Source organism: Oncorhynchus masou, chromosome 25 (assembly GCF_036934945.1).
Source record: "Oncorhynchus masou masou isolate Uvic2021 chromosome 25, UVic_Omas_1.1, whole genome shotgun sequence".
NCBI lineage: Eukaryota > Metazoa > Chordata > Actinopteri > Salmoniformes > Salmonidae > Oncorhynchus > Oncorhynchus masou.
In genome coordinates, this window is record NC_088236.1 from 38,829,786 (window position 1) to 38,850,680 (window position 20,895).

Genomic DNA, 20,895 nt, shown 5'->3' on the forward strand with positions numbered 1-20,895 from the left:
CGAGAGAGAGAGAGAGAGAGCTAGCGCATAACGTTCTGAGAACTATATTTCTTGGAGTTTGGTGAAAGCAACTTTCTGGGAACGGTTCTGGATAATTGCTTGGCTTTGGAACATTCTAAGCACATTTAATTAACTTGACAGAAACATTTTATTTTCTTGTTATTTTATTACTTTAACAGAACATTTCCTAAAAGTTCAAACATGATTACATTCCATTTCAGTACTCAAGCATAACGTTTGCTACAGGTTTCCTCGCGGTTCTATTTAAAGTCATGTTTTCAAATTGTTCGAGGACATTAAGAAAACCTTCCATAAGAACCACAAGAAATCGTTAGTAACGTTTAGAGAACGTTCTAAGAATGTTATTCAAAAACATATACGTTCCATTCTCAACAATCCTCTATCTTGTCAAGTGTATTGGCCGCGCCCACTAATTGATTGTCACAATGAAAAAGAAATATGCTTGCCTCCCTACCGTTTTTTAGATAATTGTCACATTGTCAAATTTTTAAGGCCTCACCCAAAATGACAATTATGAGTTCTCCCAAACTGATAAACAATTCTAATAGTTTGCCTAATTTTTATGTGACAAAACAAGCAATCTATAGTGTAGAGATGTAAGGATTGACGCTGGTAGAGACGAGAAGCAGGTACAGGAAGTGAACATTTAATAGCAATGGACATGGAACAGGACAGGACAGTGTCTGAACACATAATGACATTAATGCTGACATAGGGCACAAACTGGGGAGTAGACAGTTATAGACGGGGCAATCAACAAAGGGAAGGAGTCCAGGTGAGTCCAATGAGCGCGGCTGCGTGTAATGATGGTGACAGGTGTGCGTAATTAAGGGCAGCCTGGTGCCCTCGGGAGCAGGCTTGACAGTACACCCCCCCCCCGGCATCCCACCTGGACGAGCCTGACGGGCCGGCCGAGGCATGGGCGCTGGAAAAGCCGTTTGGGGCGTAGAAGCCAGACGAACCGGCAGAGGCATGGGAGCCTGGCAAGCCGGCTCAGGCATGGGAGCCTGATGATCTGGCTGAGGCATGAAAGCCCGATGATCCGGCTGAGGTGTGCTAGCCTAATGGGCCGGGTGAAGCATGACGTGGGGTGGGCGCCAATCGAGCCCACCAAGGCAAGAAGACCTCTCGAGCCAGCTAAGGCGTGGAAGCCCTATGAGTTAGCTGAGGCACACCCAGTTCCCTCAGCGACGGCACACGGACCCGACGTCACCAACCAAAACAAGAACCCCAAACTCTTTTAGTGGTGTCAGCATTCTTCAAAAACAGAAGTTAAGAACAGGAAGCATAGAAATAATGCACATAGAACAGATCTACCGCTTATTAGACTTGCTTTCAATGAGAATGACAGGTCTAGAAACTCACATTTCTATGTGAATTTGTTCAGGTCGCCCCCCCCCCCCCCCAAAAGTTACATATTGCAGCTTTAACACGAGCACTGCTGGGCTTTGAGGGACCACCCTTAAAGCTAATGAGCAGTCATTCTGACTGCAACATTCTAACAGTGTAATAAATACATTTTATATATGCTATAATTTGGTTGTGTACACTGAGTGTACCAAACATTAGGAACACCTTCTTAATATTGAGTTGCATACCCTTTTTTCCCTCAGAACTGTCTCAATTCATCATAGCATGGACTCGAAAGCGTTCCACAGGGATGCTGGCCCATGTTGACTCCAATGCTTTCCACAGTTGTGTCAAGTTGGCTGGATGTCCTTTGGGTGGTGGACCATTCTTAATACACACAGGGAACTGTTGAGCGTGGAAACAGCATTTCCTTTTTTTACACAAAGTGGTGGGCCTGTCACTTACTACCATACCGATTCAAAGGCACTTAAATCTTTTGACTTGCCCATTCACCAGCTTAAACATCCTTCTTTAACTGGTCTCCTTCCCTTTCATGTAGACTATTTGGAGTGTATTAAACAGGTGTCATCAATAAGGGATCATGGCGTTCTCCTGGATTCACCTGGTCAGTCTAGGTCATGGAAAGTGCATGTTTTGTGCACTCAGTGCAGGGGCGCAACATTGGTTTTAGAAGTGGGTCGGACATAAATTCTTATATTGAATTTTTATATTTTTACCAGTCGGAAAAACACACCAAACAGCCTACCCGACCACTTGGAGGCGTAACGCATGGTCCTAATGCACCCAGTTGCCTCATTTGTATCACATTCCAATGGGGGGGGGGGGGGCAGAAATGCAATTTCAGAATGTTGGGGGGGATATTCTGTCCCCAGTGAAAGTTGCAACCTTGACTCAGTGTAAGTGTCGAGATGACAGCAGTCAAAAATAGTCAATTATTGTCAGCTCGTACTTGTGTGTGTCTTCACGAAATGGCATCAGTTGGGTTTCATTTAGCTGTTATTCCTTGTCTTAACAGTTGACACAATTTCCGTCACTTTCACTTGCGTGACACTTTGACATACCTTTGCTTGGTTGTAGTGCGTAATAGTGTCCGGTTTTCTCTTTGTGTCCTGTCTTCTTGTCATTCTTCAGCACTGTTGTACAACGGCTGTGCAAGTGTCTTATTCTGCGCAGGGAGCTCCCGTCTCACTTTGTTCATGGTGCCGGCCAGTCTTCTTTGCAAGCAACTGGTTTCACAATGACAGTGAAGTGAAGAACTTGTCCACGCTGACATGAATTCCCTTGCCAACGTAAGGTTCCACAAGCCTCATCACCACATTCTCTGACACTTTCTCACCTGCTGCCCGATGTGGATATTTTCCCAGAAATTGGAAGCTATTCAGCATGTACAAATATGCAGGCTCTCACTGTGAGAGTAGACTGATCATGCTGTGATTTGGTGGACTTTTTAAAGATTGGAATTAGAATGGATCAATACAATAGAATGGCCTGCCCTGTTCTTCATTCACAATTGGTGATTACATAATTAGGCACCGCTTGCTCCCCCTCGCTCATCAACCCATTCTCCCACTTTCTCGCCATCATACTTTACATAATTTATTTCATCTGTTGTTATATGTGTGAAATTAGTTTCGGTATAGTTTAGGTTTAGTTTCGAGGCAATTATCTGGGTGATTATCAGCTAGGAAATGCACTTTCAACAGTCGGAATAAGGAGCGGAGCAGGCCCAACTGTTGGAAGAAGGAGGGGTAATGTGGAAAACCATTAAAAAAACATGCCTTCCTAAAACTGGTCATCACTCCAGTTTTGTTTGTGATATTACGATTCTAACACCGACAGACTTATACAGACTTATTTAGGGAAAGTCAAGGATGGAGGAGGGCACGACTCAAGAGTCAGAGTAAACCCCCCCCCCCCCCAAAATCCTGAGCAGTCAAAATGGCTGCTTTAGTGATTCTAAGAACAGGTGGGAAAAAAACAGTTGATCGCTAAATCCAGCGAGAACTAGGACCATGAAGAAACGTCGAGCTGGAGCTCGTCTGAGAGGTTGCCTTCTGAGCCCTCACCCTCTATGTACTTATGTGCTGATTGGTTTTGGTTCTGTCCACTATAGTGCTGTCCAGTTAGAATGTGATGTTGAGACCTATTATTGTAACTTGGTCATCACAGACACGCGGGCCCAGCTTCTTCTGTTTGAAGATGTTTTATATGATTGCGTGGTCTTAAAAGGAAGGAACAATACAATCACGAGGACCCGTTATAAGATAGATACTAAGACATACACATACAGCATGCAATAATAGTAAAGAGATGACATCAAACTATCCCGAGAGGAATTTACTGTGCACTCGCTGACACACGGAAAGAACTAGAAGGCATTATAGGAACTCCTATAATCTGCACAATTGTGCCAGCTACCAAAATAATAACATCTAAAGCTATGCGTCATGTGGCTGTCGCATGCAAATACTGTAAACATCGCTAAGGGACTGTACGTTATTTATATTGAGGGATAGCTGGTGAAAATTGGACCTCTCTGAAATGAAAATGAATGGCCCTCCCTTCAATAAAATCTATTTTTACCTTACCCTTCCCGAACTCTAAATATTAATGAAAACATAAAGTAGATATCAGAGAACATGTCTACTGTTTACCCTCACTCCTAGGACAGACCTGAGCCTTTAGATATGTAGTTTTAGAAACTGTTCTTGGTTTTGTAAGCATTAGCCTGCATGGCAAAGTAGCCAGAAGGTTGTGGATTCACATTCCACCGCTGACAATTGCAGGGGTGAAAAGATCCCCATGATATTAAAAGCACTGGATGAATCTATCATCTTATTTGCAGACCGAGAAAATTCGACATTTTTTAATGACTGGAGAGAAGCAGAATCTTGTAATACCACAACAGAGCAGGACAACGGCTATTGTTTTAAGAGAGGATAGTCTATGTTTGGAACAGAGCTAAAGTTGTCTATCAGCTGTAAAACTGTAGGTCAACAGAACCAGTTACAACTGAAGTATCTGACCATCAATGAATTTGAGAAAAATACATTTGTTTTTTAAACAGCAGCTGCATATCATCAGGTAGGCCGATATGCACTTATAACTTTTTTAATCCGGAAACTATCATTTTCAAATGTATTACATTTTGGTCCGTGATGTTGTCGTGACAAAGTAGATTTGTGTTAACTGTGATTTATGCATGGGCATATTAAAGTTGCAACACAATGCCCTCTTGTTGTTGGTAGCATACAGTCAAATTAAAATGAAGACTGTTTAAATGAATTAGGACTTCTAGAATTAGCCTAATTTCAGTACCCATGCGCTGTCCATCTCCGCGGCTGCCGCTTCATAGTAATGTAAATGACTCAAATATGTTGTCAAACCCCTGTTCGTTTGCAATGTCGACCTGTTAAAGCCAGCACTATACTATTTTCAAACTGTTGTGCAAGGATGGGATCATTTACCTGTCTTATATTAGCTTGCTTGTGCTCAGTTAGGAGGGGTGGAAATATTTGAGGTGTGTCCTTAAAAACATTTTAGGCAGCGTTGGTAGGCATATTTAAGACCAACCAAAAGCTGTTTTTAGCGGTAATGCGGTTGATTATGGAATGACAGAGCAGAAACGCAGCCTATCCAGCTGTGATGCACACTGGCCATATATGAGCATGAAACATGTGCTTTTGGTACCCCTAACTTCATATTTAAAAAGAAAACATTAAAAAACTAAGTTTTTTCCCCCATTTGATTAAAATCCAAGCATAGCCTCCCTTCAATGAAGGCTGTTTTATTTTTGTCCTGCCAAATGCAATCAAGTAAACTAGTCAAGACTAGTCAAGGGTTTGGTTTGTGAGACTGCTGTGAGACGGCTTGGAAAGAAATCACCAAAGCAGGAGCAAAACAATGAGCGGACATTCCCTTTTTATCTATGTATTGTAGGCAGGCCTACTATGTTTATCATGCTTTGGAGGTGCATAAAAACTCCTCCATGATGTAGGCTACATTTGATAAAATGTTTATTTCACCTTTATTTAACCAGGTATGCCAGTTGAGAACAAGTTGTCATTTACAACTGCGACCTGGCCAAGATAAAGCAAAGCAGTGCGACAATAGTACAACAGAGTTACACATAGGATAAAGAAAAGTACAGTCAATAACACAATAGAAAAATATATATACATTGTGTCTTTACTATCATTAAATGAAGACTTTTAGTTTTTATCAAAGATTCTCTTTAATTAGTATTACACGATTAGACTGATTAATCATGTAACTGTAATTAACTAGGAAGTCGGGGCACCAAGGAAAATATTCAGATTACAAAGTTATAATTTTCCTAATCTAACTTTTCAGATATTTTCATATCTGATCAATAGTCTTCTGATTAATGACTTATTCTTTATTTTACCTCACGTTAGTCTCATTCCAAACGTCAACCCATTCTTCACTATGAGTCAGCCATACATCAAGTTTCTTAAATAATTTATTTATTAACTAACTAAACAATCACAGAAGTGCATAAACAAACAGTAGATAGTTACAAGGAGATCGGCATCGCGGCTTGGTGTACAAAAGGGAAGTGGAGGTCGACTGAGATAAGACAACACACAGTTGATAATTATAACAATTGAAATGCTAATCGTTTGCACATGAACGGTCACTCACAATTGCAATCAATATATATATTTACACTCAGTGTGTTGTCTCTGTTGAAAAGTTTGTTTCTGTTGGAGAGTTTGTCCGCCCTCTCTGTCGTGGTTAGAATGGTTAGTTCAGAGTGACATTCATTCATGTCGTTATGGATAGATGTTTCGGCGGTTGTCGGTCTTCGCGTTCAATGATACCAAATTCCTAACTGCAGACTAGTAATTAATATCAAAGACTTGTTCTTATTCTGTCGGTATCGATAGTCAAAGAGTTTAACCACGTGGGATGGTTAAAAGATTCAGCAGTCTGGTCTCAAACCTTGGCCCTCTCGATATCGAGGTAAGCTGGTCTGCAACCTTTGTTCTCTCGTAATGGAGAGAAACATGGTCTGTTGAGAAATTCTCAAAGTGGGGGTTTTATTCGGGAGAGCAGAAAAGGCTGTCTCATGATGCCAGGTCCGAACTGGGCACATGGGCGGTCCTCTGATTTAGTTCAACTCAAAAGGGAATTGGAGTTTCCTTCATTAAACAGTCCAAAATCACATTACACAATTTTACAAAAAGTGTAACTGTTCTGCCTGCGGCTATGGAACCCTGACCTGTACACCGGATGTGCTACCTGTCCTAGGCCTGCTGTTTTCAACTTTCTAGAGACAGCAGGAGCGGTAGAGATGCTCTTAATGATCGGCTATGAAAAGCCAACTGACATTTACTTCTGAGATGCTGACTTGCTGCACCCTCGACAACTACTGTGATTATTATTATTTGACCATGCTGGTCATTTATGAACATTTGAACATCTTGGCCATGTTCTGTTATAATCTTCACCCGGGACACAGCCAGAACAGGACTGACCACCCCTACGAGCCTGGTACCTCTCTAGGTTTCTTCCTAGGTTTTGGCCTTTCTAGGGAGTTTCTCCTAGCCACCGTGCTTCTACACCTGCATTGCTTGCTGTTTGGGGTTTTAGGCTGGGTTTCCGTACATCACTTTGAGATGTCAGCTGATGTAAGAAGGGCTATATAAATGCATTTTATTTTATTTGATATCATTTTCACTCATTCATCTAATACAACAATTAGATGCAAACCTCATATCTGAGGCTATTATATAAACAGCGTTATAGTAATGTGGCCGTATTGTCTCCCATGACTTTAACAACATTCTACCAAACGGTCCAGTTTGTAGCTGGATTCTTCACCGATCTTGTATACCTTTTCTAGAACATAAATGTTGTTCGGACCTCAAGTTCTGTGAGGTGGAAGAAATTCTTTGTTCTCTATGAAAATTCACTCTGTCTCTATACTGTGGCCATGAGGAGATAATCTCCTCCAGGAATTTACGACCTCTCTCTGACCACAGCAGCCTGGGCGTAGGAGACAGCGAGAGGGGGATGGGGCTTGCTGTACCCAAAGAGTGCAACGTCATGACAAGTGTGTGCAAATGGTGTAAGGAGGTAAAGCAATAAATAGGCCATAGTAGAGAGCTAATTACAATTTAGCAAATTAACACTGAAGTGATATGTGCAGATGACGATGTGCAAGTAGAAATACTGGTGTGCAAAAGAGCAAAAAAGTAAATAAAAACAATATGGGGATGAGGTAGGAAGTTGGGGTGGGCTATTTACAGATGGGCTATGTACAGCTGCAGCGATCGGTAAGCTGCTCAGATAGCTGAAGTTAGTGAGGGAGATATAAGTCTCCAACTTCAGCGATTTTTGCAATTCATTCCAGTCATTGGCAGCAGAGAACTGGAAGGAAAGGCGGCCAAAGTGGGTGTTGGCTTTGAGGATAACCAGTGAGATATACCTGTTGAAGCGCGTGCTACGGGTGGGTGTTGTTATGGTGATCAGTAAGCTGAGATAAGGTGGAGCTTCACCTAGCAAAGACTTATAGGTGACCTGGAGCCAGTGGGTACAGTGGTGGGTGGTATATGGGGCTTTGGTGACAAAACGGATGGCACTGTGATAGACTGCATCCAGTTTGCTGAGTAGAGTGTTGGAGGCTATTTTGTAAATGACATCGCCGAAGTCAAGGATCGGTAGGATAGTTAGTTTTACGAGGGTATGTTTGGCAGCGTGAGTGAATGAGGCTTTGTTGCAAAATAGATAGCCGATTCTAGATTTAATTTTGGATTGGAGATGCTTAATATGAGTCTGGAAGAAGAGTTTACAATCTAGCCAGACACCTAGGTATTTGTAGTTGTCCACATTTTCTAAGTCAGAACCGTCCAGAGTAGTGAGGCTAGTCGGGCGGGCGGGTGTGGGTAGCGATCGGTTGAAGAGCATGCATTTAGTTTTACTAGCATTGAAGAGCAGTTGGAGGCCACAGAAGGAGTGTTGTATGGCATTGAAGCTCGTTTGGAAGTTTGTGTCCAAAGAAAGAAGGGCCAGATGTATACAGAATGGTGTCGTGGGCGTAGAGGTGGTTCAAGGAATCACTCGCAGTAAGAGAGTCATCCTTGATATATACAGAGAAAAGAGTTGGCCCGAGATTTGAACCCTGTGGTACCCCATAGAGACTACCAGAGGTCCGGACAACAGGCCTTCCGATTTGACACAATGAACTCTATCTGAGAAGTAGTTGGTGGATCAGACGAGGCAGTCATTTGAGAAACCAAGGCTGTTGAGTGTGCCGATAAGAATACGGTGATTGACAGAGTTGAAAGCCTTGGCCAGGTCGTTGAAGACAGTACTGTATTTTATCGATGGTGGTTATGATATCTTTTAGTACCTTGAGCGTGGCTGAGGTGCACCCGTGACCAGCTTGGAAACCGGATTGCACAGCGGAGAAGGTACGGTGGGATTCAAAATTTCAAAAGGCAGGGCAGGAAAGCAGGGCAGGATGGATATAGGTCTGTAACTATTTGGGTCTAGAGTGTTACTCCCTTTGAAGAGGGGGGTGACCGCGGCAGCTTTCCAATCTTTAGGAATCTCGGACGATATGAAAGAGAGGTTAAACAGACTAGTTTTAGGGGTTGCAACAATGGCGGCAGATAAGTTTAGAAAGAGAGGTTGAAGATTATCTAGCCCAGCTGATTTGTACAGGTCCAGGTGGTGCAGCTCTTTCAGAACATCTGCTATCTAGTGTAACGTTCATAGACCAAGGTGCAGCGTGATAAGTGTTCATGATCTTTAATACTCAGAACACCAAACAAAAACAACAAAAGGAATAACGAACGTCACGTTCTGCCGGCTTCACAGAGCTAATAAAAAACAAGATCCCACAACATAGGTGGGAAAACAGACTACCTAAGTATGATTCCCAATCAGAGACAACGATAGACAGCTGTCCCTGATTGGGGACCATACTCGGCCAAAACCAAAGAAATACAAAACATAGAATGCCCACCCCACATCATACCCTGACCTCACCAAATAGAGAAATAAAACGTCTCTCTAAGATCAGGGGGTGGCATGTGGATTTGGGTGAAGGAGAAGCTGGGGAGGGGGGTGCGGCGTTGTTGGCTGGGGTTGGGGTAGCCAGGAGTAAAGCATGACTAGCCGTAGAGAAATTCTTCTTGAAATTCTCGATTATCGTGGATTTATTGGTGGTGACAGTGTTTCCTAGCCTCAGTGCTGTGGCTAGCTGGGAAGAGGTGCTCTTATTCTCCATGGACTTTACAGTGTCCCAGAACTTTTTGGAGTTAGAGGTACAGGATGTATATTTCTATTTGAAAAAACTAGGCTTTGCTTTCCTAACGGACTGTGTATTTTGGTTCCTGACTTCCCTGAAAAGTTGTATATCGTGTGGACTATTCGATGCTAGTGCAGTACGCCATTGATCTGGAGTGAACCAAGGGCTATATCTGTTCTTCGTTCTGTATTTTTTGAAAGGGGCATGGTTATTTAAGATGGTGAGGACATTACTTTTAAAGAACAACCAGGAATCCTCAACTGACGGGATGAGGTCAATATCCTTTCAGGATACCCGGACCAGGTCGATTAGAAAGGCCTGCTCGCAGAAATGTTTTGGGGAGCGTTTGACAGTGATGAGGGCTGGTCGTTTGACCGGGGACCCATAGCGGATGCAGGCAATGAGGCAGTGATCGCTGAGAACTTGATTGAAAACAGCAGAGCTGTATTTGGAGGGGAAGTTGGTCAGGATAATATCTATGAGGGTGTCCATGTTTAGGGTTGTACCTGGTGGAGATTCAGGGCATCTAGCTTAGATTGTAGGACAGCCGGGGTGTTAAGCATATCCCAGTTTAGGTCACCTAACAGAACGAACTCTGAAGATAGATGGGGGGCAATCAATTCACATATGGTGTCCAGGGCACAGCTGGGAGCTAAGGGGGGTCTATAACAGGTGGCAACAGTGAGAGACTTATTTCTGGAGAGATTCATTTTTAAAATTAGGAGCTCAAACTGTTTGGACATAGACTTGGAAAATATGACAGAACTTTGCAGGCTATCTCTGCAGTAGTTTGCAACTCCTCCCCTTTGGCAGTTCTATCTTGATGGAAAATGTTGTAGTTGGGGTTTGAAATCTCAGACCTTTTGGTGGTCTTCCTAAGCCAGGATTCAGACACGGCAAGGACAGCAGGGTTGGCGGAGTGTGCTAAAGCAGTGAGTAAAACACACTTAGGGAGGAGGCTTCTTATGTTAACATGCATGAAACCAGTGCTTTTACAGTTACAGAAGTCAACAAATGAGAGCGCCTGGTGACACACAGGGCCTGGGTTAATGCAACTACTGTGTCAGATTTCAAAAAAGCTTTACGGAAAAAGTAAACCATGCAATACTCTGAGTACGGCGTTTAGACAAACAAATACATATATCCGCGATGTTGGAGTCAACAGCAGTCAGAAATAACATTATAAATATTCACTTACCTTTGATGATCTTCATCAGAATGCACTACTAGGAATCCCAGTTCCACAATAAATGTTTGTTTTGTTCGATAATGTCCATCATTTATGTCCAAATAGCTACTTTTGTTAAACAAATCAAAACTCACGAAGCGCGTTCACTAGTTGCAGACGAAATGTCAAAAAGTTCCATTACAGCCCATAGAAACTTGTCAAATGATGTATGGAATACATTTTTAGTATGTTTTTAACATAAATCTTCAATAATATTCCAACTGGAGAATTCCTTTGTCTTCAGAAAAGCAAAGGAACTGGAGATACCTCTCATGTGAAATGAGATGGTCACGCGTGACTGCTGCCAGACCTCTGACTCATTCCCCTCTCATTCGGCCCCACTTGACAGTAGAAGCCTCAAACAAGTTTCTAAAGACGGTAGACATCTAGTGGAAGCCTTAGGAAGTGCAACATGACCAATATCCCACTGTATCTTCGATAGGGGCTGAGTTGAAAATCGACCAACCTCAGATTTCCCACTTCCTGGTTGGATTTTTGGTTGGATTTTTTTTCTCAGGTTTTTGCCTGCTATATGAGTTCTGTTTTACTCACAGACATCATTCAAACAGTTTTAGAAACTTCAGAGTGTTTTCTATCCAAATTAATGATATGCATATATTAGTAACTGGGACGGAGGAGCAGGCAGTTTACTCTGGGCACCTCTGGGCACCTTATTCATCCAAGCTACTCAATACTGCTGTCACGTCCTGACCTTAGTTCCTTTTTTATGTCTCTATTTTAGTTTGGTCAGAGCGTGAGTTGGGGTGGGCATTCTATGTTTTGTCCTATGTTGTTGTATTTGTGTGTTTGGCCGGGTATGGTTCCCTATCAGAGGCACCTGTTTATCATTGTCTCTGATTGAGAACCATACTTAGGCAGCCTGTTTTCCCACAATGATTTGTGGGTAGTTGTTTTCTGTGTCTGTGCTTTCCATACAGAACTGTTTCGGGTTTTAATTTATTTCTCTTGTTTTTTGTATTCTGTGTTCAGTTTAAAAAATACATTATGGACACTTACCACGCTACGCATTGGTCCGATATTTCATACTCCTCGTCAGAGGAAGAAGAAAATCGTTACAACTGCCCCCCAGCCATAAGAAGTTTTAACCTCTACATCACCCGAGGAACAGAGGAGGAGTAGGATGAGGGTACGGCTAAAGGCTATCAAAACTAGTTGTCTAGTGCGTTGGGGACAGAGAATAAAAGGAGCAGATTTCTGTGCGTGGTAGAATAGATTCAGGGCCAGTCAGGGCCATCACATATATTCGTGCCCATCATGAAACTAGAGATGAGAAACTTGGTGAATACCAGTAAACCTCATATTTAGAAGTTATTTTCCTGTAACTATTTCTTCTTTCCCATTTCACCAACTGAGCTACAATGAACCAGACAGCATCTCTGCAACAAGTCCAACTCATTTGAGTACTACCAATGAGGAGAAAGGATGTTCTGTCGGATCGGTCTGTTCACAGTGTGTGACACAATGTGTCATTGGGTTGAACAATCAGTGCCAAGTAATGACTTCTAATGACTTGCAAACATACAGTACACAGTATTACCTCTATTCTTGCAACCTCTGCCTCCTATCTATCCATGTAGTAGTACCTAATAAGGGATACTTGCTTGTACATGTCTTACATGTGCTCATTGCTCAGTGAAGATGCCCTTCGGTGTTGTCCACCACAACTCTCCTGCAGCCACATCTAGTACTCCTAAATAGACAAATGGACACACAGACATGCTTACACAGACAGTCAGCGAGAGAGGCATGCATACACACACACACACACACACAAAGCTGGGCCAAAAAGCGAAACAGAATGTTTTATTGTACATTTACATTACATTTAAGTCATTTAGCAGACGCTCTTATCCAGAGCGACTTACAAATTGGTGAATTCACCTTCTGACATCCAGTGGAACAGCCACTTTACAATAGTGCATCTAAATCATTTAAGGGGGGGGGGGTGAGAAGGATTACTTTATCCTATCCTAGGTATTCCTTGAAGAGGTGGGGTTTCAGGTGTCTCCGGAAGGTGGTGATTGACTCCGCTGTCCTGGCGTCGTGAGGGAGTTTGTTCCACCATTGGGGGGTACATGTGACGTTACACTGTATAGTCTGATGACATGCTTTCAGATAATTCCCTTGTTTTTGAATAGCCACGTACTCTTCTAGAGTAACTTTAGTGCAACATAGCCTAGCTAGCTGTGGTAGAAAATAAGTAACCATGCTAGTTATCCAGCTAATTGTTTGAATGCACCTTCCAAATGTGAAATTACAAGACAAAAAGCCACTTACCGAAAGGTGTTCCATGATGTCTTCCTTGTTGTGAAGGTATATAGCTAGCTAGCTTCGGCTAGCCAGTGCCAGCGGGCTAGCAAGCTAACATTAGCCAGTAGTGCTTGTTCATAGCCAGCTAACGGTGACTAACCCCATTCCGTACAAATGTGAGCAACCGTGACATTCGAACAAGGCTGGAATGAAAACTAATGGGACTGTAGCGACTGTGTTGGCATCAAAATCTGGGGTGTGAACTACATTTCTATTCAAGCATTGATTGACATGGTAATGGCTCTATGGTAGTGGTGAAAAGTTGAGAGAAAAAAACTGACCCCTCCGATGCTGTACGTTACATAGTGACGTGTCATGGCGTCACGTACAGTGCGCATAAAGCAACTAATTCTGTCTTACAGCCTCTCTCCACCAGGTGTAGCTCTTCTCTCACCGTTTAAAAACAAGACCCTTTCTTGGGTAAGGGTAAGGGGGGATACCTAGTAACTTTTTTGCATCATCACTGCAAGCTATCATGACTCTCAAAAGCCGCTGTTAACTTATGAAGATCACTATAGCACTGCCCTAAAAACCTGATTCAAATTCGACACAAACCTTCAAATAGGTATGTCATGACACATTATATAAACTCTTTATAGTGTTTAATTTGCATTTTAGAGGCGATAAGGTGATAAGTTGGACAGATCGAGTGAAAAAAGACGTTTCCCCACACATCTCTGCTTCTCACTATCAATAGGTTTTGCTTCCACACCCGCCATTTTTTAAAATACCAGACGGAGCTCATTGCCTTCTTGAATCATGCAGAGATTGGCATCATGAAGGTCTCGTCATTGATTTTGTTGGAATGGGGAGAAATTGTGCTTTACAGCTGATATTACAGTTAATCTGGAAGTATTACGTTTTTGGGGCGCTAAAATAAGGTCAATTGTACGGACCAGCGCGATGTACAAAAGTGCGTTAGTTCACGTTAGCTACTAGCTACATATAATAGCCAATTAGGAGAGAATAAGCAGGAAATCCATAATCCTCCAACCAGGATTTCTGGAAAACCAGGGAATGTGTCTCCCTGGTCTCTTCCACTGAGCTTTATGGTTCTCACCCGCGAGCTCCTCGCACACACTGGTTGTTTTCCTTCTTCTTAATTTTATTGGCAGTCTACATCCGAAAATGTGTATTGCCGCCACCTACTCTCCTTGATCATCACAATTTTAGATCTTTACATTGGTATAAAGTAAATAAATACAAAAAAAACCCGACCCAACCTACATTCACTACAATACCTATCCCTATCCTACTAGCCTTAAGATCTATATTAGCAAAAGACGGGCTGAACAGGCCTCCATTAACATCGACGGGGCTGTAATGGAGTGTGTCTAGAGTTTTAAGTTCACCAACAAACTATCATGGTCCAAACACACCAAGACGGTTGTGAAAAGGGCACGACAACACCTTTTCCCCCCTCAGGAGACTGAAAAGATTTGGCATGGGTACCCAGATCCTCAAAATGTTCTACAGCTGCACCATCAAGAGCATCCTGACCGGTTACATCACTGCCTGGTATGGCAACTGCTCGGCATCTGTCCGTAAGATGCTACAGAGTGCAGTGCGTACGGCTCAGTATATTACTGGGGCCAAGCTTCCTGCCATCCAGGACGTATATACAGGCGGTGTCAGAGGAAAATCCAAAAATTGTCAAAGACTCCAGTCACCAAAGTCATAGACTGTTCTCTCTGCTTCCGCATGGCAAGCGGTACCAGAATGCCAAGTCTAGGCCCAAAAAGCCATAAAACTTCTGAATAACTAATCTGATGGCCACCCAGACTATTTACACTGTCACCCCACTTGTTTTTGCGCTGCTGCTACTCGCTGTTTATTATCTATATATAGTCACTTTAATATCTAACTCTTCACAACAATACACACACATCTAAAATAACTTCTGATCATTTTCTTGCCTTAGTACCTGACATGCATATCTTAGACCACCTTTTGCAAAACATTAAATACAAATGTTGTTTGTCAGGTTGAGAGGAATGTGACGTATATGGAAAGAGAGTGAAAGAGAGGAGAGAGAGAGACTGTCTTATAGTTGTGCAGCATGGAGTCGTGTCTTGGTGTGTGAGAAATATAATAATAATAATACTTCCCGCTCCTTGGCAGAGATGGATTTCTCTTTCTAAAAGGTGTGGATATACTGTCTTGCCGTGATGAAAAACCATTTTTATGCCACATTGTTACAGTGCTGCGATTCCATTTAGAATGTCAATGCTATGAATTTAACTTTACTCAATACATTCCAAATATGAAAGGTTCCAAGAAAAGAAAGAAAGGTTATTGAGGATTGACTACAGGGGTGATACAGTTGTTAAATATAAGGTTAAATGCAGGTATCCTATAAGTAGGGTTAGAAAACTCCGGTAACTTCCCAGTATTTCCAGAGATCGTGGTTGGAGGACACACCCAGCGATGAACTGTACTGTAAAGTGACAGAAAGACAAATTTCAGGCCCTGTGATTGACTCTAATTGTCAGTAAGACTAAGGACTGAAGTCCATTTACTCTCAATCAGCCTCTCATTGTTTTACAGCTCCAGAAGAGAGCAGTGCAGCCGTGCAGGGCAGTTAATCTGATGGTTTACAGCCCCCTAGGCTCCACTACACACTCAATAAAACTACACACACATTCTCTCTCTGTCTCTCTCTCTCTCTCTCTCTTTCACTTGCTCTATCTGTGCTGTAATGTTATAAAGCTCCGAGATGTGGAAGATGGAATAGATTATAAATATACACATTTTAGTATTCACAGAGGTTGTGAAAGGGATTCACATTTAAGTTAGTTTAACTGTATATTGTTCAGAAATGTATTGTATATTGTCCAAATTATCATAGTAGTATTTGTTTTATTATAGATCTGGGTAATACAGTATTCAAGGCTTTACCTACATAGAGGATGTTTGTTTCTGGTATAGGTTAATCATACAGCAGCAAGCTCTGCTCACTCTTCTTATATTAGGTCCTGTGAGTTTTTGTCTCTTTTCAGTTGAGCTGAGTGGTAAATAAGCCTTCCACTGTATCAGTTCTAGTATTCAAAAGCAGTGACTCCTATTTAGTGAAATGGTGACAAGAGTTCCATTTGGGGCTATATTTGATCTACATGGCCTTTATAGAGACACAAACACACTCACGGTGTACAATTTACTGAGGATATAATGTGGAAAGAGACAGTGGTTTAGGAGATGGATTCTCTGTCACAGGGTCGCTGGTGGTGTCACGACTCAGGATGTGACCCAGATGCAGACACGGGAGGCGGATAGTACAGTTCTCAGAAGATTTATTATAAACACGGGGCAGGCAAAGGTTCGTGATCAGGTCAGAGTCAGGCAGGTACAGGACGGCAGGCAGGCTCGGGGTCTGGGCAGGCAGAGGTTCGTACTCAGGTCAGAGTCAGGCAGGTACAGGACGGCAGGCAGGCTTGGGGTCTGGGCAGGCAGAGGTTCGTACTCAGGTCAGAGTCAGGCAGGTACAACACAGCAGGCAGGCTCGGGGTCTGTGCAGGCAGAGGTTCGTACTCAGGTCAGAGTCAGGCAGGTACAACACAGCAGGCAGGCTCGGGGTCTGTGCAGGCAGAGGTTCGTACTCAGGTCAGAGTCAGGCAGGTACAACACAGCAGGCAGGCTCGGGGTCTGGGCAGGCAGAGGTTCGTACTCAGGTCAGAGTCAGGCAGGTACAGGACAGCAGGCAGGCTCGGGGTCTGGGCAGGCAGAATGGTCAGAAACAGGGAAAACTAGAAAATAGAACTAGAGAAACAGGATGGCGGGAAAGAATGCTGGTAAGACCTGACAAGACAAGACGAACTGGCAACAGACAAACAGAGAACACAGGTATAAATGCACAGGGGATAATGGGAAGATGGGTGACACCTGGAGGGGGGTGAAACAGATCAGGGTGTGACAGGTGGGCAATTATGTTTCTGATCACAGTAAATATCAAAACACAAAATATATCCGCAATAGAAATTGAACCTTAATCTCATCCCAGGTTGTTGCTGTAAATTAGAATAACAGTAATAGTCAACATACCGGGTAAACATAAGGGCTAATGAAGAGACACATTAATCTCACAAGAGACAGTGGAGTGTAATCACATACTGTAAATTGAGTATGTTTATGACTGCTTCACAGCTCATTTCTGTAATGTTCTCTCTGTCCAATAAAAGGGAAGAAGAGTCAACGATAGCGATTTGGAATCCATCTGCTGAACGGCAATCATTTCTCACTTCCATTGTCCAATGACAGAATGGTTGCCATGGTTTCATCCATAGGAGATAGTGTTTGTGTGTGTGTGTGTGTGTGTGTGTGTGTGTGTGTGTGTGTGTGAGAGAGAGAGTGGCATAGGTTTCAGTGGCATAGGGAGATTGGCTATGCTGTTACTCCTCTATTCTGAACTGAGACCTGCTTCTCATAATGACTGGTTAATTGCTGTTGAGTGCTGCCACTGCATCATCATGACAGGGACCATAGTGATTAATTGAATAGAAACTCAATGGTATGGATAACCGTGTGACATCTATTTAGATGGACATACACACACACACTTTAATTTTTTTATCTGAATCTACTAATGAAATTGACATTAAAATAGGATCCAAACATTTCTGTATGCATGGACACTCAAGGGTGCAGAGAGCACCTTCTTTTCCAAACAGCTAGGCTGCCCACGACAGCTGAAACAGAGCACTACCTAGCCAACTGCTTTGCCCTAGTCATTGGCAGCAACACACACGCACACAAACACACACAAAACCCTCTGCTTCTGCCTAGGCTGAATCAAAGAACTGGTCCAGAGTGGTCCTCTTGCCTAGCTGGGGAGTAGGGTTGTGGGGATGATGATGATGATGAGTGTGGACTATATCTACCAACCATATTGAGTGAATGTCAGGTGTTGTGCTATGAGACTGATAAAAGACCATTGCAAACATTATTATGAGCCATCCTCCCCTCAAGCAGCCTCCTGTGATGCGCAATGTTCTGATGACTATCCCCTCCGCTCTCCCTCCAGCTGGCTCGCATGCTCTTTTTCTTTGCTAATGATAGGAGTGTATGTTCAGTCTTCGGTCTGTTGTGTGTAGAATAGCATAGGTTAGGACTAGATAATTGATGATAGATAGCCCCTGCTTTACTGGAATCGATTGATAGGCCTAGTGCATGGTTCCGACTCTGTCTGCCTGGTGAACTGACTGTGCCACTTCCCTCTCCCCTTTTCTAGCTCGCTATAAAATACAGTACATGCTAATGTTCACAGAAGTATGATTCATTAAAAAAATGTTTTAAACATGACTCTGTAAACTGATATTGTTAGCCAGCTATAGCTACATCAGGATGCTGCTGTTGGAAGTACAGTATCAGTCAAAGGTTTGGACACACCTAGTCATTCCAGGGTTTTTCTTTATTTTGACTATTTTCTACATTGTAGAATAATAGTGAAGACATCAAAACTATGAAATAACACATATGGAATCATGTAGTAACCAAAGTGTTAAGCAAATATATTTGATATTTTATATTCTTCAAAGTATCCACCCTTTGCCTTGATGACAGCTTTGCACACTCTTGGCATTCTCTCAACCAACTTTATGAGGTACAGTAGTCACCTGGAATGCATATCAATTAACAGGTGTGCCTTGTTAAAAGTTCATTTGTGGAGTTTCTTTCTTTCTTAATGCATTTGAGCCAATCAGTTGTGTTGTGACAAGGTAGGAGTGGTGTACACAAGATGGCCCTATTTGGTAAAAGACCAAATCCATATTATGGCAAGACCAGCTCAAATTAGCAAAGAGAAACGACAGTCCATCATTCCTTTAAGTCACGAAGGTCAGTCAAAAATGTCAAGAACTTTTAAAGTTTCTTCAAGTGCAGTTGCAGAAACCATCAAGCACTATGATTAAACTGGCTCTCACGAGGACGCCACAGTAAAGGAAGACCCAGAGTTACCTCTGCTGTAGAGAATAAGTTCATTCGTGTTTCCAGCCTCAGAAATTTCAGCCCAAGTAAATGCTTCAAAAACTTCAAGTAACAGACACATCTTGACATTAACTGTTCAGAGGAGACTGCGTGAATCAGCGCTTTATGGTCAAATTGCTGCAAAGAAACAACTACTAAAGGACACCAATAAGAAGAAGAGACTTGCTTGGGCCAAGAAAAACCAGCAATTTTACGACATGTTGTTTAACTTGTTATGGCTGCAATCCCAATATCGGGATCGATATTACAACTACCAGTGAAAATAGAGGGCGCCAAATTCAAACCACAGAAATCTCATAATTACAATTCCTAAAACACATGTCTTATATAATTGTAAAGCTATTCTCGTTGTTAATCCCACCAAAGGGTCCTATTTCAAATAGGCTTTTCTGCGAAAGCATTACAAACGATTATGTTAGGTCTCCACCAAACCACAATAAGCACAGCCATTTTTCAGCAAAATATAGCATTCACAAAAAGCATAATTAAAGATAAAATTAATCACTAACCTTGAATTATCTTCATCAGATGACACTCATAGGACTTCATGTTACACAATACATGCATGTTTTGTTTGATAAAGTTCATTTTTATATTTAAAAAATCTGAGTTTACATTGGCGCGTTAGATTTACTAGTTCCAAAAACATCAAGTGATTTTGCATAGCCACATCGTTTCAACAGAAATACTCATCATAAATGTAGGCGATAATACAAGTTATCCACATTGAATTATAGATATACCTCTCCTTAATGCAACCGCTGTGTCAGATTTCAAAAAAAGTTTATGGAAAAAGCAACCCATGCAATAATCTGAGACGGAGCTCAGAACAGTAGCCAAATTAGCCTCCATGTTGGAGTCAACAGAAACCAGAAAATACATGATAAATGTTTCCTTACCTTTGATGAACTTCATCAGAATGCAGTCCTAGAAATCCCAGGTCCACAATAAATGCTTGATTTGTTCGAAAATGTCCGTTATTTATGTCCAATTAGCTACTTTGGTTAGCGCGTTTGGTAAACAATTCCAAAGTCACAAAGCGCGTCCACTATAACGTGACGAAATGTCCAAAAGTTCCGTAACAGTCAGTAGAAACATGTCAAACGATGTACTGAATCAATCTTTAGAATGTTGTTTACATATATCTTGAATAATGTTCCAACCGGAGAATTAGAATTACTTCAGATGAGCGGTGGAACGCAAGTCCTTCCCCTGTGAACGCGCCTGGTGAAAGCATGGTCCACTCATGGCTGGAACAGTAACTGGAACAGTAACAGGAGTAGTAACTGGAGCAGTAACAGGAGTAGTAACTGGAGCAGTAACAGGAACAGTAACAGGAGCAGTAACAGGAGTAGTAACAGGAACAGTAACAGGAGTAGTAACAGGAACAGTAACAGGAACAGTAACAGGAGCAGTAACTGGAACAGTAACAGGAGCAGTAACAGGAGCAGTAACAGGAGTAGTAACAGGAACAGTAACAGGAGTAGTAACAGGAACAGTAACAGGAGTAGTAACTGGAACAGTAACAGGAACAGTAACAGGAGCAGTAACAGGAACAGTAACAGGAGCAGTAACAGGAGGAGTAACTGGAGCAGTAACAGGAACAGTAACAGGAGCAGTAACTGGAACAGTAACAGGAGGAGTAACTGGAACAGTAACAGGAGGAGTGACATGAGCAGTAACA

At 42.3% G+C, this 20,895-nt stretch overlaps 1 protein-coding gene across 1 annotated transcript in view; it reads left to right on the forward strand.

Annotated features, from left to right (window-relative positions):
* LOC135514298 (3',5'-cyclic-AMP phosphodiesterase 4D-like) overlaps positions 1 to 20,895 on the forward strand; it is a 267,081-nt gene that overhangs the window by 103,089 nt on the left and 143,097 nt on the right. The window lies entirely within an intron of this gene.